Consider the following 15,429-nt stretch of genomic DNA (forward strand, 5'->3'; position numbering starts at 1 on the left):
TATAAATAATCTCTGTATATAAGTTCATATTTTTTAATCACACAAATAAGTGAAATTATACAGTGAATTTTGTTCTTATGTCTGATTTATTTCGCCTCCAGATCCATCCATGTTGTCTCAAATGGCAGGGTGTCCTTATTGTTTATGGCTGAATAATATTTTCATTGCACATATACTTAGACATGGTGCTAAGAAGTTAAAATCTACCAAAAGCGATTAGAACATAATTTAGAAGATGCATTAATTTCTATTTTTGTTTGGTTTAATAATAATAGGGACTATTAAGTTACCTACATGGCAGTTGGTACTCAACTTGTGTCAGTTGGATAACGTGTGTCACCGTTCACTTTGAACAATATCTGGAAGATGTAGAAATGAATATATACCACCATGAAATCAAATTATCCCTTTTATATTGCCATAATTTGTGATATCATAGATGGAAATTTGTTCACCAAATAAAATACTATGTAATTTATGCTACATTTTATAAAAAAGTAATAGTTTGGGAAAATGGTAAAATTTTGTCTTTTAAGAAGGTGTCGTTTTGGCGGTGCTTTAAATAAATTTTTGTACCTAAATACTTTCTATGCACTTTCTGACCATCATAGTAATATAATCTCTATGTATTTCATTCATTTTTTATTGCTTTATTTGAAATAATCCTCCTTATAAAATTTATTTGTATTTATAACCTCTCCTCAAATAGATAAAAGTCCCTTAGATAAAGACTTTAAAAGATTAGTCTAGCTGCTGAATGGGTAATGAATTAGGAGATGGGATTGGGAAGAAGAAAAGCAGTCAGAGATAGGCCAGGTACAGTAGGTTTTAAGTGTATTCGAATTGGACAGATAAGGAACCATGAATCAACAAAAGTTTGCGATGATAAGATACTTTCCAGGAATGACTCTGAGTTTTATGGTTTCATGTCCTACATGTTTAGACCTTTAATCCATTTTTATTTTTATTTTTGTATATGGTATAAGTAGTCCAGGTGCATTTTCTTTCATGTAGCTGTTTAGTTTTCTTAGCACCACTTATTGAAAAGACTTTTCCCCACTGCATGCTCTTGCCTCCTTTGTGGTAGATTAATTGACCATAAGAGCATGGGTTTGTTTCTGGATCCTGTAGTGTATTCCAGTGATCTATGTGTCTGTGTTTGTGCCAGTACCATACTATTTTGATGATTACAGCTGTGTAGTATACCTTGAAATCTGGGATTGTGATACCTCCAGCTTTGTTCTTCCTCAAGATTGACTTGGCTACTCAGGGTTCTTTTGTTTGGTTCCATACAAATATTAGGATTATTTGTTCTGATTCTGTGAAAAATGCTATTGGTAATTTGACAGGGATTCCATCTTGCTCAGTCTTATGTGGAAAGAGAAGAAGAGGAGTTGGGTTGCTGGAGGGTAAGGTGTATCACGTTTATTTGTGCATATGAAGTTTGAGATGCCTGTAGGAAATGCTAGTGAAAATGGCAAATATTTGGCTGTAAGAGTAAGGAGTGTAGACCTCAGAACAGATATCTGACTTGGAGAAATCTGGAAGTTACCACCACATAGGTTGTAAGCAATGGTGTAAACAACTCAGGAAAAAGAGTGCAGGAAGCCAACTTAAGAGGACATTAGGCCAATTCCTTGGAAACTGTACTATTGAGAAATTGGGAAAGGAGTAGAAATCACCAAAGGACATAGAGAATTAAAGCCAGAGACTAGAAAGAACATTAGAAAAGATTGTTTCACAGAGGAGTGATCAAGAATATTACCTCCTGCCAAGAATAGTAAGATAAATACAAAAAAAAAAAAAAATCCTCTTCTGTGTTATGGGGGTTATTGGTAACCTTTGCAAGAGAAAAGTCAAATGGAAGAGGCATGCATGTGAAGAAAATTAAAAGGGCTTGCAAAGCTCTTTGCAGGAGTTTGGTTGTAGAAAGAGTGGAAGAATACACTGGCAGTTCTCTTTATCAGAATAATTTATGCTAGCAGCCTCTTAATAAACCAACCATAGGGCTTTAAACAATAAATGTTTATGTCTCCCTCACACAGTGTTCAGTGACCCCCTGCCCTCCATCCTGTGGTTATTCAATTTGGGACGTATGGCTTCTGAGTTCACCATGGCAGGGAAAGGATCTATGAAGGAGGTACGCCCCCTTAGTGTTACATGCCACCTAGTGTTACCTATCACAATCCATGGGCCAAAACTAGTCTTATGGCCCAGAAGAGTTAGAAATTCTAAGGGAGCACATGGAATAATTGGTGCACACACACTACTTTACCAGAAGAACTGAAGCAGCATGTGGGGTCAAGGAATACTTTTGTGTGTTGATTGCTTGATTTTGTTTTTAAGATCAGAAATACTAGAACATATGATCTGATGAGAATAGTCAAGGAAAGAGAGAGGGAGAAGCAGAGAAGGAGAATCTCAGCAGACAAAATTTCATGAGAAGGCAAAAGGGGATAGAATCCAAAATACACAGGAAGAAACTGGTCTCCAACATTTTGTCTGTTGAGTCACTGTCACAAAAGGAGGCAGTAGAGATTGGTGGAGGTCTGTTTATAGATTCGGTGATGGAAAGATGAAGAAGTGCCCACTCGATGAGTTCTGCTTCTCTACTGAAATGCGAAGTAAGGTTATGAGGTGAAACTCAAGAATGTGGTGCATGGTGGGATGAAAGCCCAGGAGATTGAAGAGCATGATGAAGTCATGAAATTGCTTCTGTGGAGACGAGGTCTTTGACTTGACAACCTATTTGATTTATTTCCTGAAACTCTCCTCAAAACATTCAGTTCTCCAGCCACCCTAAGGTATTTAATATAACCCAAACATGCCATGTACTTGCTCAGGTTCCATGAATTTATTCTTGCTTTTCCTCTGCCTAGACCTTTCTCTCCAACCCCATCTTATCCGCCTTGTAAATCTCCAGTCTTCCTTCAGCTCTTGACTCAAATAGGGGCTTTTTCCTGAGACTTTTTCTGCTCCTTTAGGAAGAGCTGGTCCCTTCCCCTTCCTCCTCCAGTAACCCATGTCCTTCCCATCAGACTCTGACTTTCCTAAGATCATGAAACCTTTACTCTCAGAACCTGGCACAAAATGCAGAGATGCTCATAATTGCTTGCAGACCAGCTCTAGGCGTTTAGGAGAGTAAAAAGTATAGTAAAGATTGTGAATAAAGATTTTTGCTCTAAACGTGATGAAAATCTAAACTTTAATTATTTAAAATATTAAAAGTAGCAAAACAGGATAGAAATCAGCCCATATTTACTAAGGAAGGATAGCTGTTTCCTGCCATATAAGCAGCCCATTCCAAGTCAGAAACACTGTAAATAACTAATTAAAACATTTTTCTGTTGTAATAAAAATAAAATGCCTTAAGCAGTCTAACCTGCTTTCCCCAACTCATTTAGCAACTTCCTTACTGTGTAAACGCCCTTTACAAAATAGACACCAGCTTTGCAGAAGGTATTTTTGAATAATTGAAATATGAAAGCAAAAATTTTAAGGCATACCATCTGTTTTGTTTTTCTTGGAGCCCAATGATTTTATCTTTCCTGGGATCCAAACCACCTCACCCTTTATAGCAATTCATTAAAACCTCACTGCAGGGGGAAGGTGAGCAGGAGAATCACAGCCATAGAATATGAAAAATATGAAAATAGCTGCTTCTGCCCTGATTTCTGTATTCAAACTTCCCAGGTAATCCAGGATGTTTCTGCCATTTTGAATGATTCCTTTCAATTTTGTAGGCTTTATGGGAAGGAAAATTTGGAGCTAGTTTCCTATTTGGGCAACTCAGTTTTTAACCCGTCTATACTGACATGGTTATGTCTTCCATACCATTGCACAAATCCAATTAAAATTGCTACTACTTGGATAATAAAGTATTGCCCCATTTCTCCATATCAAACTGAAAGCAGGTTTCCAAAATTGCCAGGACCACCCACACACATGCATATTATCAGAAAGCAATATATAATTAGTGGAGGCAGCATTTATGTGGAGCTCTCAAATGTATTAAAGGCAAAATTTGAGAGCTAGTCCTTTACCCTTAATTGAATTACAAAATTAAATGTCACTTCAAAAGTAGGGGAAGCCCCCTTTCCATGGGAAACCATGAAATGAAACTATGGTACAGTGGTCGCAAATGTTGGGCTCTCAGATTTCAGTAATTCTGCCACCACCTAGCTGTGCAATATACATACAGTCTCCTTGAATCTCAGTTTCCTCACCTGTGAACTGAGGGCACTAGACCTCTTGATTTCTAAGATGAATTTCAGCCCTAAATTTGAAGAAAAACAAAGGCTACCTAGATAATATTTATGTCTTACTGTAAAACCTGTCTGTACACTTTTCATATCACCCAGTGCTGTAAAGCTTGATAGGTGTTCAATAAATGGTGAATAAGCAAATGAACACTTATAAGGAAGCAGGTATATGAAAAGGCTTGTAAGAGTCAGTGGAATGCAAAACAATAGAAGGAGAGAGCAGGGATAATGGGTTGTTAAAAAAGAAGAAAAAAAAAGATACATACAATATTTACTTTTATTTAGCATGCTTGCCCACTTGCTTCTGGTTCAGCCACTACTTACTCTTCTTTAGGTACCGTTTGTTCCTAAACTGGCAGTGGAAGGAATTATTAAGCATTAAAGAATCTGTTTTAATTAGTACTTATCTGAGTACTAGCATCAGAAAATCCAAAATAATAGTGGCTTAACTGAGAAAAAAAGCTTAGCTCTTGCTCACGTAAATTAGGCACTTTTGAGCTGGGGGTGTAGCACCATGACCATCAGTAATGCAGGCTCCCTCTGTTCTTTGCTCTGTTAAAAGGCAGATTCCACCCTATAGCCAAGATGGCCCATCCAGCTCCAGCATGCCAGTAGGCCAGAGCTATGAGAATTAAAAGGAAGGAAAAAGACCTGTCTTTCTTTGAGGAACATCACTTCCTCTCACCCGCAAAGAACACAGTCACATGGCCACACAAAAATACAGAAGAGGCCGAAAAATTCAGTCTGTTTCTGTTACTACCACTAACATTTTCGGGAGTGTCCCTTACTCTGAAAGAAGAGAATGGATATTGATGGATGATATCTTCCATTGGATTTCTGGCCCATGTACAGAAGTTGGTTCTGGGCTCAGAGGCAAACTGTGAAGTACCTTTTAGGAATGCCTAGCTTCCATTTTCTGCGTCTCTCTCATTCTTGTAACGATTACTTGTTTCCTCCAGGCACCCTTAACTTGGAGGAAACTAGACAAGTAACTCCTCAATTTTAATCTATTTGATACTCAGTATGGTACCTCTCCAAAGAATGTTTGCATTTTCAAAGAAAATCTCAAGAGTTCAAAATTTAAGCCTAGAAATGAAATAAATGCCTGGTTAAACAAAGCCTTATTGAATAAATATCTCAATGAAGGAAAGAAAAGCTTTAGGAGGCACTCTTCCTGAGCAGCTCAGATGATCCCACTAAGAACCACCTGGTCTGTCTAGCAATAGGACCAACCTTGTAGCACATTCATTCTTGTTTTTGCTCCACCCCCTCCCCACCCCACTGGGTCCTGGCTTTCTTCTTCCTATGTTCTTATTAAATATTACAGAACTATATGGTATATAGCAGAGTTTTATCTTTAATACTTTAATTAAATTTGATTTCCTCAATCTAAATGAAGATTATGGTTTGATATCATTGGAAACTTCAGGTTAGGTGTTCACCCAAAATATGACTATCAAAATCTTAGTAGATGACTACTTTATAGATGCTAATGTGCTCACATTTCATTAGTATTAAATTTTAATTGAATAATAACTGTGCTAATTAAAGCAACAATAAAGAAATAAATGACATCTATTACTATAAGACATTCCAACTTTTGAAAGAAATTTATCCCTTAATATACCTCTCTGTGTCCAGCTATTAGAGTACAGGGATTACTTTTGATTCCATATTGTGAGTCACTTACCATTCACTTGGTTTGCTTTATAGTCACTATGGTCCACTGGGTAAAATCCAGACTATAAATTAAATAGCTAAAGAGCATGACAACTCTCCGTATCTATAACATTTTACATGTTTAAAACAATGTAGACTGTTTAAAATTGTGCTAAAGCATCTGGTAGGTGTTATTTTATTTAAACATGGTACATTTTTATCTTAAATTAAAAGACTGAAAAATTTTAGGATTCTTTTAAAGATACCATAGTTATACTCAGGAGTTGGCAATAACTGGGGCTTGGTTTCATGACTGCCTAGTATACCAGAGTGCTAATTCCTCAGGGAGCATTTGTTCACTGTTCTCAAGGCAGCTCAAGTAAGACATGGTCAAACATAAAAAAAAGATGTGAATAAAAATATTTGGGGTGGGCGCCTGGGTGGCTCAGTTGAGCGGTTGACTCTTGATTTTGGCTCAGGTCATGATCTCATGTTTCATGAGAATGAGCCCCTCATTAGGCTCTGTGCTGACAGTGAGGAGCCTGCTTGAGATTATCTTGCTTCCTCTCTCTCTCTGCCCCTCCCCTTCAAAAGAAATAAACATTAAAAAAAAAATCTGGGAAGCTCTTAAAAGCACAAATTCATGAAAATTCCCAGTGTTCAATCTTGTAAAGGCCGAGTGCAGACACAACACAGAAATCATTCTTTCTTTCACATTACAAGAGAAACAGGAGATTCTGATGAAGGTTGTGGTAGGAAGAACAGTTCCCATCCTCCACCACTTCCTAATCCCTGGAAGGTGTGTGTATTTACCTTATACAGAAAAAGAAATATTGCAGATGTAATTATGGCAAAGGACCTTGAGGTGGGAAGAAGGGCCTATATTATCCAGGTAGGCCCAATCTAATCACACAAATCCTTAAAAGTAGATGACCTGTCCCAGCTGTAGTCAGAGGGAGCCATGACCAGGGAAGAAGGAGAGAGAAATGCAATGTTGCTGACTTTGAAGATGGGGAAAGGGGGTTGTAAAACCAGAATTGTGGGTGGTCTCTAGAAGCTGTGAAAGGCTGAAAAAGAGCCTTTTTTCTCCTAGACCCTCCTAGAGAGAAATGCAGCCCTGCTGACACCTTAATCTTAGCTCGATGAGACCTGTGTTGGACTTTTCACCTGCAGAACATAATCAATGTGTGTTGTTTTAAGCCATTAAGTGTGTGATTATTTGTTACAGCAACAATAGGAAACTACACTGAGAACCGCACTTTGAGTTCCTATTAAGCACTCAAAACTACTAAAACACAAAATCAAATGACATTTGGGTAGAGAAAGTGTGGCCTATTTCTCAAAAGGGAAGATGTTTAGTGTTTGACGATTGTTTAAAATCAGGGATAGGCATATTCTTTCTTCTCATGATACAGTTTTAAACCATATGCAAAACTGTTTTTCAATTTCATCAAAACTGAAAAAGTAAGGATATATGAGGATGAGTAATAAAAGAACATTAGCCGTTGGATGGGAATAAGGAGGAAACAAAAAAAAGAGGAGACTTTTGTACTTTTTATTTGTACTTTGTGTGTACTTTTATTGGAGTTAAGCAGCCTGATAAAGGATTTTAGTGATTTCATATTACAAACAAATGCAAAGGTCTGACAAGCTAAGAAGAGAATATCATGAAGTGGCCTAATGAATAGCCACAGCTGTTCTACAATATAGTAGAATTTTTCTGAATATGCCAATGGTATTATGTCTTATGAAGCACATGTGTGACAGTAATTTTTCTTCTGTTCTAAATTTGGCTCACACTACTCCATTTTCAATCAAAAATGCTTGCATCTGCCATCTCCAAACGTTTTTATTTTTTTTATTTTTTTACTTCTGTAATAAAATCTCTGACTCTGCTAAATACTATGTATTTTCCAAATCCTGGATTCCAAATCAATACTTTAAATACTTTAAAATCAATACGTTAAATACTTTAAAACTTAGCAACCCAACCAAATTTCTTTATCTTCTCTAGCACTGGCTGTAAATGAGCTAAACAAGCAAAAGTGTAAATGAGGTGAAGTACTTCTTGGAGTGAAGGGTTTTATCTTGTAGGAAGCTATAGTCAGTCCCATAGCTCGGAAACCCCAAGGCTATATGGAAAACCCCTAACTTATTTGTAAACCCTTGGCTGGAATGATTTGGGGGGGGGGGGGGATGTAGAAGGTTTGAGTTTCCATATTGCAAAGCCAAAGGTTAGATTCAGAAAAGTGGCAGTTTGAATATGTATTAATTAATATGTAGATGACATAACTCTGCAGCTTGGTAAGACCAAAGAGTCTTGGTAAGACTGGACTTCAGCTCTGATCTAGCTAAATATGTCACCAACCCCACATGTTCTGTTTTAAAAGCCTTCTTTCTTCCACTGGAGTTTTGTCCAGTTGAACACTCTCATTTACCAGAAGTCAATGCTTACTGCCATGTTTATGAAAGTACTTTGTTTCTGCTCACACACTAATCCACAGAGATCTTGGTCTTCTATAAACCTTCCTTCTCTATTAACATCTCTGTCCACCTTTCATACTTTGTTTCTCCTCCATACCATTCATCAGGTGTCTTCAGCTGTCAGTAATTGTTATTTCAGAGCATTATGGATAGATGATAGGCCTTCTAATCACCCAGAATTGTCCCTCCTATGTTTTAAATTCCCAGTAGGTGCTAATTAGGGACATAAGGAGCAAGGCAGGATCCAAAGGAAGCCTCTAGTCCATTTATCTTTACAAAATAGCCCAAGAATTTTCACAAAACAACAGTCAGATTCGGATTAAAGAAAAACCTTTTAAGGCAGTCAATACAGATAGAGGAAAGAAATTAAAACACTCATCCTTTGAACTGAACTAAACATGAACAAAAGGGATTTCTTAATGGGGTCGACAGTGCTTTCTCTGCTTTGAGGCTGAAACTCAAGCACAGAGATTTGCAAGAAAAGAAATGGGTGATGTTGACACTGCTGACAGCAGTCTTATCCTTTCCTATGTGGCACCTGCAAGTGGGAGAGGAATGAACAATAAATGTATTAAAGACTTACATATAAAGAGCAAAACCATAGAAGTTCTGAAAGGAATAATATGGAATGTGGTGGTGGAAATTATTTTGTAGTGAATAAGCCTTTCTATGTTTTTTACATTTTCATTCTAATGATTTTCAAATATGTAATGTGGCAGGCAGATTAGTCCCCCCAAGATGTCCACACCCTAAACCTTGGATCCTGTGATTGTATGACTTTATAGGACTAAGGAGACTTTGCCGATATAATTGAGGTAATGGATTGTAAGCTAAAGAGATAGCCGCGGGTTATCTAGGTAGACCCAGTCTAATCACAGGAGCTCTTCAAAGCAGAGAGCATTCTCTGGATGGAGACTAAGGTGGCAGAAAGAGAAGTTGGAAAGATTGAAAGTGTGAGAGGGATTTGATCCACCTCTCCTGAGGGGTGGTTATGTAGCAAACATGAGGAATGTGGCAGCTTCTAGAAGGAAAGACTGAGCCCAGCCTGACTCCCTACCTGGTCTTTCCACCTACATACCGTGGGATAATAAATTAGAGTAGCAATAAAAAACTAATTCATGTCAAAAATCTTTTTTAAAAGTTGACTGAATACCTATATGCCAACTACTTAGATTCAGCAGTTGTAAACATTTTGTCATATCATTTTATGTTGCGTTTTGCTCATTTGGAAATGAGTTATAGAAGATAAAACTTCATCACTAAGTACTTATGGTCCAGTCCAAAAAATGATACTTTCCTATATAACTGTAATATCATTGTCACAATTAAAAAAATTGAAAATACAATCAGGGGCACCTGGGTGGCTTAGTCGGTTAAATGTCCAACTCTTGATTTCAGTTCAGGTCATGATCTCATGGTTCTATGAGCTCAAGCCCTGTGTCAGGCTCTATGCTGACAGCCTGGAGGCTGCTTGAGATTTTCTCTCTCCCTCTCTCTCTGGTTCTCTCACTCAAAATAAATGAATAAACTTTTTTTTTTTTTAAAGCGGTTGTTCAAAAAAATGCAATCAGTTTGTTGTAATGCTTATTCTGAAACCATGAATTTCTTTCAATACAATTAATACATTAGGGAACAACTTGAAAATAACAAAAGCTTGAATTTATGATTTTTGTCAGCAAGCTATACATACAGCTTCTCTTTAATTTGGAACAGGATTCAATCACATATGACAGCATGTATTTGATTGTTATGTCTCTTAAATATTTTATCTGGAAGAGCACAGACTTTTTAAAATGACATTAATTTTTTAATCAGGGCAAGTTGTCTTAATAGAATGTTTTAAATTATTCCTGGGCTTATCTAATTATTTCCTCATGAATTAAGCTAACTTGTTCCCTTATGTTTTATGTAAAAAGTTGGATCTAAAATCTTAATTAGAACCAGGTAAAATATTTGGGGAAGAACAATTCATAGGTAATATCTGTACACCAACATTTCTTCCTCCTTCTCTCCTTTCCTTTCTGTCATCAACTGTTTTTTCTCCCCTCCCACCGTCTCAATTTCCACTGACAAGTGGAGGAAAATGTTTAATTCTTCACGTTTAATTATCAATTTTCATAATAAGGAGTAGGTATAATAGGAATATGTAATTTCTAAGAATAACACAAAACTCAGAAACCATAAAAGTGATGATCAGTATAAATGAGCTATAATTTTTAAAAATGTATGCATCATGGGGCATCTGGGTGCCTCAGCTGGTTAAGCATCCAACTCTTGATCTCTGCTCAGGTCTTGATCTCAGAGTGGTGAGGATAAGCCCCACATTGGGTTCTATGCTGGGCAAGAAGCCTACTTGAATAATAAAATAATAAAAATTAAAATGTATGCATCATAAAATTATGATAAAATCAAAAGAAAAATAGGAAAGAAATGTTTCCTTTTTAATGTTGATTTATTTTGAGAGAGAGAGAGAGCACATGCATGAGCAGGAGAGGGACAGAGAGAGGGGGAGAGAGAAAATCCCAAGCAGACTCTGTGCTGTCAGTGCAGAGCCTAACATGGGACTCAGTCTCATGAACCATGGGATCATGATTTGAGCTGAAACAAAGAGTCAGATGCTTAAACAACTGAGACACCTAGGCACCCCAAGAAATGTTGATTTCTGTTTATAAGTACTAACTGTATACCAGCCTCACCTCCTTCTCTCCTTTCCTTTCTGTTATCTACTGGGTTTTTTTGGTGATAGCATCTGTGATAGGGCTATTTTCTTAAAGGAAAAATCTCCTATGATTCAGTAAGAGAAATACCAAAATTTCAATAGAAAATTAAGAAAAACAGCTTTATTATTATATAGAAATTCAAATGACTTTTAAACATAATTATTTCTAACATTCACCTCACCTATCCATTTGCCAAAGATCAAAGCTGTATCAATGCACAATGTTTATCAGTGTAAAATACCTAATAATAAGAACACACTAAGCTACAAATGATGTGGAGAAACAGGTGTTCTCATGTGTTGCTACTAAAAGTTGAAATTGGTGAAAATTATATTGAGGCCCATTTGGAAATGATTATCAAAACTAAAACTTTATTAACAATTCCCCTTTTTAAGAATTTAGTCTATGGGGGCACCTGGGTGGCTCAGTCGATTAAGTGTCCAACTTCAGCTCAGGTCGTGATCTCGCGGTTCACGAGTTCAAGCCCCACATCAGGCTCTGTGTTGACAGCTCAGAGCCTGGAGCCTGCTTCAGATTCTGTGTCTCCCCTCTCTGCCCCTTCCCTGCTCATGCCCTGTCTCTCTCTGTCTCTCAATAATAAATATATGTTGTTGTTTTTTTTAATTAGCCTATGGACAATCTTCAACAGATTCAAAACTAATTTACTGCATAGTATTTCATTTATGTTTTAAGTGAAAAAAACCACATGGGTAACAGTGTATATGCCAAAGCTGATATTTATTAAAAATATAGATGTATATATATAAGCACATGCATACACATCATACATATATAGGCATATACTTTCTTGTATGTGCATAAACTATCTATGAAAGTAAGTGTTTGAAGTCAACTCTTGGGATGAGAACACTGTGGCTGTGAAAAATGGCTGGAGAGAAACTTATACTGTAGATTTTTTTTATACTGTAAGAATGTTATGCTTTACATAAATATTACCTATTCAAAAATAAAGTATATACATGTAACTGGAATAAATCACCCAAAGAGTGAATTTAGTATCAAGGAGAAAATCAAGAACTTTATTCTGTCACAGTTTTGAAGGTTAAAAGTCAGAAGGGCCATGATCTCACTGAAGGCTCTAGGCAAGAGTCCTTCCTAGCTTCTTCTAGCTTCTGGTGTTTCTTGGTTTGTGCGAGAATAATTCCAATCCCTGCCTCTGCCTTTACACTGCCCTCTTTCTCTTTCCACCTGCCTCTGGGTTTCTCTGAGCTCTCTCCTTTTCTTGTAAAGATGCCAGTCATTGTGGTGCCTGGGTGGCTCAGTCAGCTAAGAGTTCAGCTTCAACTCAGGTCATGATCTCATGTTCCATGAATTTGAACCCCATGTCGGTCTCTGTGCTGACAGCTCAGAGCCTGGAGCCTGCTTAGGATTCTGTGTCTCCGTCTCTCTCTGCCCCTCCCCCACTCATGCTCTGTCTCTCTCTCTCTCTCTCTCTCTCTCTCTCTGTCAAAAATAAACAAACAAACAAACAAACAAATAAATAAATAAATAAATGCCAGTCATTGGAGTTGAGCCACACATCTTCCAAACGCAGGATGATGTCATTTCAAGATGCTGAATCACACCTGCAAAGACTCTTCCTCCAAATAAGGTGCCATTGTGAGGTTTCAGGCAGACAATGAATTTTGGAAGAGCCACTAATCAAGCCACTACACATTCTTACTAGGGGAGCCGGGAAGTACAGCCTTTATTCTGGGCAGCCGTCGCTTTAGTAACAACTGAGGGAAAGAAGACTAATTTGATTTGGAGGGAAAAAGCTGGTCCTACCTCACACCTTATTGGCTACACCTTTTCAGTCTTCTCTGCTTTTCCATTTTTTTTTCAAACACGAATGTTTGGAGAGCCTCGCATTCTCCATTCTCTAGCTGTGAGATTTCCCTTTGTAATGAGGTTTATATCCAAAATCCGTAAGACCCTGGCCTCATGTGCCCTCATTCTTGTGTCCAGGCAAGAGCCACAGAGTATCTCCCACTCAAGTCAAAGAAAATGGTGCCTCCTGGAGCCAAGCAGTTCCATCTGACAGGCTCTTTGTCAGCACTAGCACTGGCCACTACACACCTCTTCATCCCAGCATGTCCCTTCTCACTCCTGTCCCTCATGCTTTCCCCTCGATCTGAAATTCTTTCAGTTCTCCATCTGCCTTATTCCAGTGCATCCTTCAATTGTCAGCTGCGTAGGGATTTCTGAGAGAAGCTTTCTCCACCTACCACAAATTGGCCTGTGTCCCTCTATGATATACTCTCAGGGTTCTCCACGCTTTTCTGTTATTGCACTTATTTATTGCCATTAAGTTCAATTCCTCATTATACAACTGTGTATTTAAAAGATAGCATACCAGGTTTAAATCTTGACTCTTTCTCGTTTTGCAAGCGGGGATAATATGCTCCACTCTCCTCAGCTTCTTCTGTAAAATGGGTGAATTATAATACATATCTAATGAGGTTGTGGTAGAAATATTGATAAAAGATACAAATATAGAGGCATGCAAATTAGTGTACCTGATACATGTCATGGCACATGGTTCAGCCCTGGAATTTTCCTTTGTGGGCAGAAAAATATCTGTCAGGTCTATGACTGACACAGCTATAACTTGGGTATTATGAAAGCTGGGGCTTATTTCATTTTATAATTGCAGACGATTGGAGGTACTTTTACATATATAGTGTCAGAATATGCTTCTTTAAACAACATGTGTGTGGAAGATATGATAGGTTGGTTCTACTACACAATACCTATTTCCCCACCCCTACCCCTTGTATTGCCTGAAGTACAGGCTTGAGTTCAGAATATTTGTACTCTTAAGCTTTCTAGCAGCCAGAAATTACCAATGACATGGGTTCGGCTACCCTTGTCATTTGGATAGTCTTTGGTTCTGTAACCCCAGATTTGTTTAAACATCTGCATGCCTGTTTTTCTGCTACTCAAAGCTCAGGAAATCCTGATGCACTATTGTTGTATTTTTTTAAATTTTTCAATGATATATTTATTTTATTAATAGGCAAAGAAGTCTATTCTATAGTGCAATGCTTCTTAAACTTCAATTTGCATATAAAGGTCTTGGGTTTCTGATTTATTAGGTCTGGGGTGATGCCCAAGACTCTATTTCTAACAAACTCCCAGGTGATGTCAGTGCTACTGGTCTGAGGCCCACATGTTGAGTAGTAAGGCTAGAGTAGATTCCTTCCACCAACTTCAACTGCAGCAATGTTATAATTAATACCAATCTTTATTTATTAGGGTGAAAAGGATGTGAGAAAGGCATGAGTCCATCCAAAGAAGTGAACATGTTTTTTCCATGTTCTCCTTACCCCCCCCCCCCCCCCGCCAGTCTGATTCTTTGGTGTCTGGAGCTTTTCTGGGTTTCCCTTCTAGACCATCTAGGCAGGCAAAGTCAGAAAGAGTATCAAAATGCACTAGAAGACTGAAAATCAAGTCTGAATCCGTCATTCAAATACTGTCTTTCTTGTGAAATGAGATGAGAAACTATGCCTGACAGTCTGGGTGCTGCAGTCCTTGACCACCCATCGGTCACACAATCTGGCCCTCCAGTATCAGAATGATGATACAGCAGTGCTTTGGTAATGAGATGAAAATGTTTTTCAAATGAGGCTGCAAAGTGCTGAGTCTCCAGCAGATAAAGATGAGAATGAGAGATAAGGGAATTCATCAAATATTCTTTCACTATATGCCACATTTTTTACATTCAAAACAAACAGCATTTCCCAAACCACTTTCCTATACAAACACTATCAGAACAACAACAAAAGAGGCACCCCCACCATAATAAAAACTCTGCTTATTAACATCACAAGAAGGTGTGTGCTCTGAATTTCTGAGGGAGATTTTACATTTTGAAAAACCAGAAAGACTGAGCCTGAAACCTTGTTTAGACAAAACCATTAAAGAACTTGTCAACAGAAGAAATAGAATCTTCTTCAAATCTAGTAATTAAGTACCCCCCCACCACCACCGCGAGATCTTGAAATGCTTGACGTTCAAATGGAGTCTACCACAATGTCCGGCAGTCACAGAGCCTATCTTCCATCTCACTCTTGTGCCAACTGTTTTTGGAAACATTGTGAGAAAATCTATCAAGCACACATAGATTTGAGAATTATAAATCAGAACTGCCTGCCCAGTTAACAGAAAATAAAGCCATCATCATAGCCCTCTCCTGAGCACTGGGAATCTGTAATAGCACTGAAAGAGTGAAGGGCTATTGTATCTCCTAATATCTGATAAATGGATATATCCCATGTATACTAACAATTACATCTTAAAGT

Source organism: Panthera leo, chromosome B4 (genome assembly GCF_018350215.1).
Source record: "Panthera leo isolate Ple1 chromosome B4, P.leo_Ple1_pat1.1, whole genome shotgun sequence".
Taxonomy (NCBI): domain Eukaryota; kingdom Metazoa; phylum Chordata; class Mammalia; order Carnivora; family Felidae; genus Panthera; species Panthera leo.